The 11,500-nt window shown below is 33.7% G+C and overlaps 1 pseudogene; it reads right to left on the reverse strand.

The window, feature by feature from the left end:
* Nucleotides 1-896: 896 nt before the first annotated feature.
* LOC128593407 (uncharacterized) lies at nucleotides 897-1,034 on the reverse strand (annotated as a pseudogene).
* Between the last annotated feature and the right edge of the window lie 10,466 nt (nucleotides 1,035-11,500).

Consider the following 11,500-nt stretch of genomic DNA (forward strand, 5'->3'; position numbering starts at 1 on the left):
TATGTGTCAACTTGACTGGGCCACCCAATACCTAGATACTAGGTTAAAATAAAATAATATTCTGAGTGTGTCTATGAGGGTGTTTAGTATAGAATAAAAGACTAATTAAGAAAGAGTTCTCTTTCTCTGCCTAAATTTGTGCAGTTCAGGCATCATTTTTTCTCTGCATTTAGATTTGAACTAGAACTGGAAATATACCCTTAGCTCTCCTGGGTCTTGACTTCTCAGCCTCCATTTTTATTTGAGCTAATTTCCTCTCCCTCAATGAATATATATCCTATTAATTATAAATATTAATATGTATGTCTCTTTATTGATATAAATATAAACATATTATATCTATCCTATAGTTTCTGTTTCTCTGGAGAACTCAAATACATAAATGATATTAAATTTAGATTATCAATAGGAAATAATAAATTATATAAAAAGCTTTAAGGTAGAACTGATCAAATTATTTGGCAAAACAATAAAATAACACCTATAAATTAAACAGGACATACAAATTAGAAAAACAAAATGAAATAACATTCTAAAGAAAGCTTTATGTGAAATCAAGAAAAATAATCAATAACAAAGATAAGTAACAGATATTGTTACCAATTCCTGACATTATGGAATCTATTATTTTCCAAATTTTCAGGAAATACATACAAGGAGAAATTTTCATGGTTTCAGAATCTCAAGATGACTGCATATAGTATGGTAACACCCTGATACTCTATAAGCTAACTTGAATGAATAAAATTAGATAATGCATCTTATAATTATTTTTAAGGTTTTTAAAAAATTTTTGTAGTATTTTATCAATTTTTCAAACATACAGTACAGTTTAAAAAATTATACAGTGATCAGCCATATACCCACCACATACATTTCATAATTTTTTCTTTTCCATACGTGAGTAATTTGTTTGTAGGGAGGCCACAAGTTTTGTGACCCTTATCACGGTGACCCCAGATTCCTGTTGGGTGTGTTATAAGATTTTTTAATTTCTATTTTTTAAATTTGTTATTTCCTCCTATTTTCTCCCATATCTTAGTATTCTAAATTCCAGAACAATTGGTAGAGGCACATTAAAGCCTGAATTTGGATTATCCTTATCCTTGTATATATATACTATACATATATGTGTGTGTGTGTGTGTGTGTGTGTGTGTGTGTAGCAGGGGTCTTCAAACTATGGCCCGTGGGCCACATGCAGCCGTGTGATTGTATTTGTTCCCGTTTTGGTTTTTTACTTCAAAATAAGATATGTGCAGTGTGCATAGGAATTTGTTCATAGTTTTTTTGTTTTTTTTTTTAAACTATAGTCCGGCCCTCCAATTGTCTGAGGGACAGTGAACTGGCCCCCTCTTTAAAAAGTTTGAGGACCCCTGGATATCCTTATCCATGTAAAGTCAAATTCAGGCTTTAATGTTCCTCTACCAACTGTTCTCAAATTTAGAATACTAAGAAATAGGAGAAACACATATATGTGTGTGTATATATATATGTATAGTCAGAAAATTAAGTTCATAAGGAAATATGAACAAAAGTGCTACATGTGTCATTGTGAGTATCACTATAAGTCACCTTAGAAGTGCTCTCTTAGGAAGCTATGCACCAATTCCAGGGCCTAGTTCACCCTTCAAAGCATCTTTGGGGATTCTTTTTTCTGGAATGACCAACCATCAGAGCTGTTGTCATATGGAGTCTGACAATTAAATTCATGAATACACCCTAGAATACGTTCTACAAAAAAAAAAAAAAAAAAACTGAAGAGGAGCTAATAATTCCAAACTCATTTAATGAATGCAGTATCACAATGATACAAAAACAAGACAAGGAGACAAATGTACTACAAAAATTTTATGTCTGTATATACTAATATTCCTGACATATAGACACATTAATAAAAATACAAGAAAACTGAATTCAACATCATATATAAAATCATTCATCATGACCAAAAGGAATCCATTCCCAAAATGCAAGAATGATTCAACATACACAAATCAATAAACGTGATACATTACATTAAGAAAAAAGGTACAAAATCCATGTGATTATTTCAATAGATGTAGAAAAGCATTTGAGAAAATTCAACATCTATTTATGATAAAAGCTCTTAACAAAATAGGTGTAGAAGGAATATACTTCAACACAACAAAAGCCATATACATGTATGATGCACTCACATCTAGTATCATATTGAATGGAGACAACAGTACTGGAAAGACTGGCCAGAGTAATTAAACAAGAGAAAGAAATTAAAAGCACCCAAATTAGAAAGGAAAAAGGTAAATTATCCTTATTTATAGACAACATGATTTTATATGTTAAAATAAACTCAAAGGATTTCAACAGAAACCTGTTGGAACTGAAAATATTATCAAAAAGACAAAAATATAACAAGTGTTAGTGGTGAAGAGAGGAAGATAAAAGAACACCTGCACACTATTGTTTGGAATGTAAATCAGTATAGCAATTATGGATGACAGTATTGAGGTTCCTCAAAAAATTAAAAATTGAGCTACCACATGATTCAGCAAAATCACTAGTAGTATATATACAAAAATATTAAATCAGTAAATTGAGAAAATATATGCAATTCTCTATTTATTATAGCATTATTCATGATAAGATACAGAATCAAGCTATCAATGGATGAGTGGACAAAGAAAATATGGTGTATATAAATAAAGATATACTATTCAACTACAAAAAGAAGAAAATTCTGTCATCTGCCGTTTGAGACAGAGTGAATTTACCTGGAAGACACTAGGTTAAGTAAAACACCCCAGGTACAGAAAGACTAATATCCTATATGATCTTACTCACATGGATCTACGAAAGTTGAACTCATGGAAGAAGAGGGTAAGACAGTGGCTACAGGAAGCTGTGAATTTGGGTGTGTGTAGGGTGTTTGTAAGATGTTCACTCAAACCACAAAATTTCAATTAAAAAAGAGGAATAGCCTATAATTCCTTTACTAGGTATATACCAAGAAGACTAAAAATCACAATACAACAAAGACATCTGTACCAGAATGTTTATTGCAGCCCAATTCATAATTGCTAAGTCATGGAAGAAGCCCCAGTGCCCATCGACCCACGAATGGACTAGCAAATTGTGGTACATGTATACCATGGAATATTATGCAGCCTTAAAGAAAGATGGAGACTTTACCTCTTTCATGTTTACATGGATGGAGCTGGAACATATTCTCTTAGTAAAGTATCTCAAGAATGGAAGAAAAAGTATCCAATGTACTCAGCCCTACTATGAAGCTAATTTATAGCTTTTATATGAAGGCTATAACCCAACTATAGCACAAGAATATGGGGAAAGGGCCAAGGAAGGGGAAGGGAAGGGGGAGGTTAGGGTGAAAGGAGGGTAATAGGTGGGGCCACACCTATGGTGCATCTTAGAATGGGTACAGGTGAAACTTACTAAATGCAGAATACAAATGTCTACATACAATAACTAAGAAAATGCCATGAAGGCTACGTTGAACAGTTTGATGAGAATATTTCAGATTGTAAATGAAACCAGCACATTGTACCCCTTGATTGCACTAATGTACACAACTATGATTTAACAATAAAAAAAGAGGAATAAGTTCATAGAGCTATTGTACAATGTTATGATTATAGTTAGCAATACAGTGTGCTCTTTAAAAAATGTTAAGAGAATGAATATAAAGTGTTTGCATTACAAAAATAACTGCATGAGGTAATGTATATGTTAATTAGCTAGTTAGTCATTCCTAATGTGTGTATGCTTCAAGACAATATGTTGCAAAGAGTAAATGCATACATATTTATCTGTCAATTTAAAATATGTATATGTATGCAAAGGGAAAAAAAATAAAGCACTTATTTTCCAGCTTCTATTCTTAGTACTCACTGGAACTGGTCCTCATATTTTGATAGATAAATTAATTAATCAACCACCCAATCTACAGGAAGTGGAATGAATATAATCTCTCATTTGTATCCATTCTTCATTTCCCCTAGCTGCCAAAAATGTTTGCCCTTGTCTTTAGAGCATGGTTAATCCCTCTCCTTTAACTATAAGTCAAATCATAGCACCTCCATCTCCTTTAATATCTCATGAGTTTCTAAAATTTCAAAGAATATCTTCAAATGTATTTTACATTATGTTGCTTTAAAGCAAACATTAGTCACTTTCTCCTGGACTAGGACATTTTTTAAGGTCAGGTTTTATTACCTCATCCTTGTTACGTTTTCCATAGCTACCATACCACCCTTTCTAAAATGCAATCTAATTAATAATGTTATGCTCTTGGTTAAATCTTTAGAATTCCTTCCAGTTTAGTCTACAATTTGCTAAGGACTTTTATGGTTAATTATCTCTTTTATGCAGTTTGAACTTAGGTACTCAGATCCTTGCATATTCTGGACTCCTTCTATTCTGAGCTACACCATATTAATTTTTACACTTCTATGCTTCTTCCAATACTGTTCTCCTTGTTTGTAATTTCTTTCATACCTTGATTTCATGACTTCAAGAATTTCACCCTGTATTTTTTTTTCTTCTGGCAAGACTTTTATTATCTTAATAGATGATAGTGGACAGGCACAAATTCAACAAAGAAGTGATCCTGTTGCAACTACTATGCCCCTTATGCTATCTTTGCTAAAGAAGATCAACAGGACTTCAAGTACACCATCTGTGGCGATGGCAAACACTAATGTATTCTTTTCTATAGCTATTGGGTGTAAGTAAACAAACAGTTTGGAATCATAGGAAATGTCTAAGAGTGTGCATTTGCAGCCTTGTACCAGGCTCTGTAAACTTTTTGGTCCTGTAGCTTTTCCTCAGAACATCCCACTCATCCTACTCACTACTGTCCTAATTACCTCATGATAATAGGATCAGATTTTTTTTTAAAGTTAAAGGATGGTTAGAAGGATCCTAGAAGTCAGGAAGAATAGGGAGATGGAAGAAATAGGGATAGATTTATTAAAGAATGCAAAATTACAGCTACATAGGAAGACTAGATTCTAGTGTTCGATAGCACTAAAGGATGGCTATCGGTAACAATCAGCTATTATATGGTTTCAGACAGCTCAAAGGAGAATGTCAAACATTCTCAACATGAAGTGATAAATAAATGATGATGGATGTTCTAATTACCCTGATATGATCACTGTACATTATATGTTTTGAAAAATCACTGTGTGCCACCAAAATATGTACAATTATCATTTCTAAACTGAAAAAAAAAAGAAAGAACACTTTACAAGGAAGGAGATAAACTCTAATTTTCTGCACCAAATCTATATTTAAAAGTTTATTTCCCAAAGAACTCATGCTCAGGAGAAAAAAGTGGTAGTGCTTGCCCTCAATCCCTGTAGTTAGCTAAAAGTTACAAATCTCACCTTTGTATATAGGACGTCAAATAACAGACACTTACTTTATAAAGAGATATTCATCAGACGAGGTAGATTACTAGGTTGTCCATTATGTAGTAGTGCTTCAGTAAAGACACAAGACATTGCTATGTCTGAAATGAACTCTGTTATTTAAGGACTAAGTTCAAGTTTTTATTTGATTTCCTATAAGTAGAAAATGAATACTTAATTCAAAAGAGAATGTAAGAGAGAAAAATTTCTTATCCCTTGCTCAAATGGTTTATTGCACAAGCCTTTTGGATAATAAAGAAAAATAATGACTAGGAAAACATGAGAATTGTCAGAAAATTAAATATGCATTTTAATTCTAAGAAGCACAGTTTTTAATTTAGGAGTGAATTAACTTAATCCCCAAGTATGTGTGGTTTTTACTGTTTCAAGTTGTGTTTCTATAAGAAATGTCTCTCCCCATGGTTTTCTGAGTTTCTGCCCTGTAATGCTTTTTTTCTGGAAACTCTAAAATCTCCTCAGGTTGTTTAACTGACCAACTGAAGAGAGTTAATTGAGTCATTAGTGACAGTATTCCCAAAGGAAGGGGAAAATGTGGCTGTCAGCCAATTGCCACTGCGGGCTTAGGTGAGCTTGTTATGAAGGGCTCTAATTCTGGTCTGTGATCTCTCCCCAATTGTAGCACAGTTACACTCTAATCTTTTAGCTATAAAGGAAGATTCCATATCAAGATTCTCAATTTTTAATCCTCACCTGGAGAGGGAAATTGATTACTTTGATTTATTGTTCTTTTCACACTGTAAAGATTGGCATCTTGTTACAAATTAGGATCCTGTCGTATTCAATCTTTTGGTCATTCTTTGAAGTTAGTCTTTTTAAAAAGCTAGAAGCACCTATTCCAGGCTTTATCTACTTTTTTTGTGAAATTGTATTAAATTCCAATGTATACTTACATATAATTTATTTCTGTATGTTGGGTATTTCTTCTGGGTTTTTTTTGTTTGTTTGTTTGTTTGGTTGGTTGGTTGGTTTTTGCCCTTTAAGAGGATCCAAGAGGAAAATTGAATAAAAGTATTTAAAGTAGAAGTTGCTCCATTCTTTATTAGAAACTCTACTTCTCTGGAAACAAAAACACAAAAATCCTCATTTTTTCTTACTTTGCATACCATGAGTGAGTTTTACTGATACTAAGGAGACTTAATTCAATGACCTAATCAATGAGAGCTTATCCTTCTCATTAGTAACAGCTGAATCAGCATCTCTAATGATGAGCCTAGTGAAAAAACCATATTTGATTATGGCTTACATTTATACTTTCAAGTACAAAAAAACCAGAATGGAGTAGTTTTTAATGTGTTAATAAATCAATCATTTTATATCTCCTGAGTATCTTTCATATTATCCTTTAAAAATGAACATCTGTTTAGTTTTTTTAAAAATCTGTGCCACAAGACTTACTTTTCCTAGACAACATTAATGCTGATGACATAGAGCAAGTGTTTTAACACTCGATAATTTAGAAGAAATAGACAACCAGAAGTATTTTTAAAATCTATCTTTAAAAAGCAAGAAGTAGCATATAAAATATTTTCATGCTTAAAAAATATAAAGACACGGAACATTGTGTCTTTATTTTTATTTTTTTTAAAGACAGTCTCACTTTATAGCCCACTTTATTGTAGAGTGCTGTTGCATCACAGCTCACAGCAACCTCCAGCTCTTGGGCTTAGGTGATTCTCTTGCCCCAGCCTCCCAAGTAGCTGGGACTACAGTTGCCCGCCACAATACCCTGCTACTTTTTTGTTGCAGTTTGGCTGGGGCCGGGTTTGAACATGCCACCCTGGGTATATGGGGCCTGCGCCCTGCTCACTGAGCCATAGGCACCGCCCCCATTGTGTCTTTATATTGTGACAATTACATTGTTTTTTTTCAACTATAAGGAATCAAAAGTATTTGATAAGCATGTCCTGCTTCTTCTGCACAGTGGGCTGTCACTCTAACCTCACATGACAGAGCAGGAAGGGTCTCTCTTACTCCTGTTTGATAAGAGCAGTCATTACATTTGTGAGTGCTCGGCCTCCATGACTGAATTACATTCTAAAAGCCCTACCTTTTAAGATCATCACCTTGGGCATGAGGCTTTCAATATATTAATTTTGGGGGCGCATAAACATTCAAACCACAGTATGTGTATTTATTCTGTTTGGGGTCATCTAAGATTGTGTACGTGTTTCTGTTTTTTGAAATCTTTCACCTAGGATCTGGCTAGGTCTTCATCTCCCGGACTGTGTGTCCACTCCTCAGGCCTGTCTTCACTTCTCCTTCCTCCTTTCTCGGGAAGGTCCAGATGGATCTGCCATAGCCTTTGCTCCTTCTGCATGTACTGGAAGAGGCTTAGGAAGGATGCTATGACACCTCAGAAGCCAGGAAATGGACTCAGTGGCCTTTGAGGATGTGGTTGTGAACTTCAGGTAACGCTTTTCTTTTTAAAGGCTTTTACAATTTCATTATTTCATTTTATCGTGTGTTGAATCTACAGGTGAGTTGAAATATTGATGATTGTATTTCTATATATTGGTAAGATTGATTTTTCTGTAGTTGTCTAATTGATCTGAGATTAATAGGCCATTGAAAAATAAGTCTTCGTTAATTGTTGTGATTTTTCTTTTTTGGCAGGTTTTGGATATCATCATGTATTTTATATATTCCACCTTTTATTTTCATGGGAAAAACTTCTCTTTTTGATATGTAAAAAGTTTGTGTTAATTTGTGAAAATATCATCTTATTAATTTATTATATTTTTTCCCTTTTATTGAGTCATATCACATAGATCATGAACACATTTATGCATTTGTGGAGTACAATGTGTTCATTTTTTTATACAATTTGGAGTGCTTACATCAAACTAATTAATATAGCTTTCACCTCATTTATTTAATTATTGTGTTAAGACATTTATGTTCTATACTTGATAAATTTGACTTGTACCCTTGCAATATGCTCCATAGGTGTAGTCTCACCGTTTACCTCCATCAAACTTCCCCCATCCCTTCTCTTCCCCTTCCATATGTCTCCTTCATCCTGGGCTATAGTTTTAATCTATCTTTCATAAGAAAGTGTGAGTAATTATAAATTTGTTAATTTATTTTAAAATCATCTTTAAGCTAGGAATGATAGTACATATTGTACACGCATTATGTGAAGACTCTACTTTGAATTCTTGCATTAGCTCACGTTCCCTTAACCAATTACTATAACATTAAAATTTTTTATCCCATGAAAAAATATTTGTTAAGAAATGAATTGTTCCATTAAGCATTTATTAATATTTTAATCATTTTCTTGTACTTTGTAACTTATACAATGCTTTATATATAAAAATCTATGTAATTATAAAATAATCCCTCTGAACATTTATTGGATTAAAAAAATAAACTCTATTTTGAAGTATTTCTTCTTATTCTATTGTCTATAAGATTTGGCATGATCTGGTTTTTGAAATTATCTTTTACTTTTATTTATAAATATTAGTTGTCTATTTTTTGAGACTTTGGAAAAAAATAAAAAGTTAACTGATGACTCCATACTGAACTTCAAAGTCTAAGCATTCTATAATAAACATATTCTTATCTGATAATGTGAATGTTACTTTCTTTGCATTATTATTATTATTATTGCTTAATCTTTCGATGCAGCAATCATTTGATTTCTTTTCTGAACGTACTTATCTTTGTTTGTTCTTTATGAGGTTTTTGTTTCTAGTCCTTATCTTAAACATTGTTACTATTGTTAAATTTTAAGCCTTTTTAATTTTGTGAAGGCAAAAAGTGGAAACGTAATAAACACATGTACATGTAAAAATAAATAAACTCTATAGCTAGTCATCATGAAATGAAATTAAATGATATAAAGTTGATATAAACATTTTTAAAGTAGTCATATAATTTATATACTAAATGTTGGAACTACATTTTATATTCTCATTCACGTCCTGTGATTAGTTAAATTTGCTGCGCTGATAGTCTTGATACTTTATTTATCGGTGGAAGGTTTTTTTTTTTTTTTTTTTTTTTTTTTTATTGTTGGGGATTCATTGAGGGTACAATAAGCCAGTTACACTGATTGCAATTGTTAGGTAAAGTCCCTCTTGCAATCGTGTCTTGCCCCCATAAAATGTGACACACACTAAGGCCCCACCCTCCTCCCTCCATCCCTCTTTCTGCTTCCCCCCCCATAACCTTAATTGTCATTAATTGTCCTCATATCAAGATTGAGTACATAGGATTCATGCTTCTCCATTTTTGTGATGCTTTACTAAGAATAATGTCTTCCACTTCCATCCAGGTTAATACGAAGGATGTAAAGTCTCCATTTTTTTTAATGGCTGAATAGTATTCCATGGTATACATATACCACAGCTTGTTAATCCATTCCTGGGTTGGTGGGCATTTAGGCTGTTTCCACATTTTGGCAATGGTAAATTGAGCTGCCATAAACAGTCTAGTACAAGTGTCCTTATGATAAAAGGATTTTTTTCCTTCTGGATAGATGCCCAGTAATGGGATTGCAGGATCGAATGGGAGGTCTAGGTTGAGTGCTTTGAGGTTTCTCCATACTTCCTTCCAGAAAGGTTGTACTAGTTTGCAGTCCCACCAGCAGTGTAAAAGTGTTCCCTTCTCTCCACATCCACGCCAGCATCTGCAGTTTTGAGATTTTGTGATGTGGGCCATTCTCACTGGGGTTAGATGATATCTCAGGGTTGTTTTGATTTGCATTTCTCTAATATATAGAGATGATGAACATTTTTTCATGTGTTTGTTAGCCATTCGTCTGTCGTCTTTAGAGAAAGTTCTATTCATGTCTCTTGCCCATTGATATAAGGGATTGTTGGCTTTTTTCATGTGGATTAATTTGAGTTCTCTATAGATCCTGGTTATCAAGCTTTTGTCTGATTGAAAATATGCAAATATCCTTTCCCATTGTGTAGGTTGTCTCTTTGCTTTGGTTATTGTCTCCTTAGCTGTACAGAAGCTTTTCAGTTTAATGAAGTCCCATTTGTTTATTTTTGTTGTTGTTGCCATTGTCATGGCAGTCTTCTTCATGAAGTCTTCCCCCAGGCCAATATCTTCCAGTGTTTTTCCTATGCTTTCTTTGAGGATTTTTATTGTTTCATGCCTTAAATTTAAGTCCTTTATCCATCTTGAATCAATTTTTGTGAGTGGGGAAAGGTGTGGGTCCAGTTTCAGTCTTTTACATGTAGACATCCAGTTCTCCCAACACCATTTATTGAATAGGGAGTCTTTCCCCCAAGGTAAGTTCTTGTTTGGTTTATCAAAGATTAGGTGGTTGTAAGATGTTAGTTTCATTTCTTGGTGTTCAATTCGATTCCAAGTGTCTATGTCTCTGTTTTTGTGCCAGTACCATGCTGTCTTGAGCACTATGGCTTTGTAGTACAGACTAAAATCTGGTATGCTGATGCCCCCAGCTTTATTTTTGTTACTAAGAACTGCCTTAGCTATACGGGGTTTTTTCCGGTTCCATACAAAACGCAGAATCATTTTTTCCAAATCTTGAAAGTACGATGTAGGTACTTTGATAGGAATGGCATTGAATAGGTAGATTGCTTTGGGAAGTATAGACATTTTAACAATGTTGATTCTTCCCATCCATGAGCATGGTATGTTCTTCCATTTGTTAATGTCCTCTGCTAATTCCTTTCTGAGGATTTCATAGTTTTCCTTATAGAGGTCCTTCACCTCCTTCGTTAGGTATATTCCTAGGTATTTCATTTTCTTTGAAACTATGGTGAAGGGAGTTGTGTCCTTAATTAGCTTATCATCTTGACTGTTATTGGTGTATACAAAGGCTACTGACTTGTGGACATTGATTTTATATCCTGAAACATTACTGTATTTTCTGATGACTTCTAGGAGTCTTGTGGTTGACTCTTTGGGGTTCTCTAAGTATAAGATCATGTCGTCAGCAAAGAGGGAGAGTTTGACCTCCTCTGCTCCCATTTGGATTCCCTTTATTTCCTTGTCTTGCCTAATTGTATTGGCTAGAACTTCCAGCACTATGTTGAATAGTAAAGGTGACAGAGGACAACCTTGTCTGGTTCCAGTTCTAAG

The sequence above is a fragment of the Nycticebus coucang genome, chromosome 1, assembly GCF_027406575.1.
Source record: "Nycticebus coucang isolate mNycCou1 chromosome 1, mNycCou1.pri, whole genome shotgun sequence".
NCBI lineage: Eukaryota > Metazoa > Chordata > Mammalia > Primates > Lorisidae > Nycticebus > Nycticebus coucang.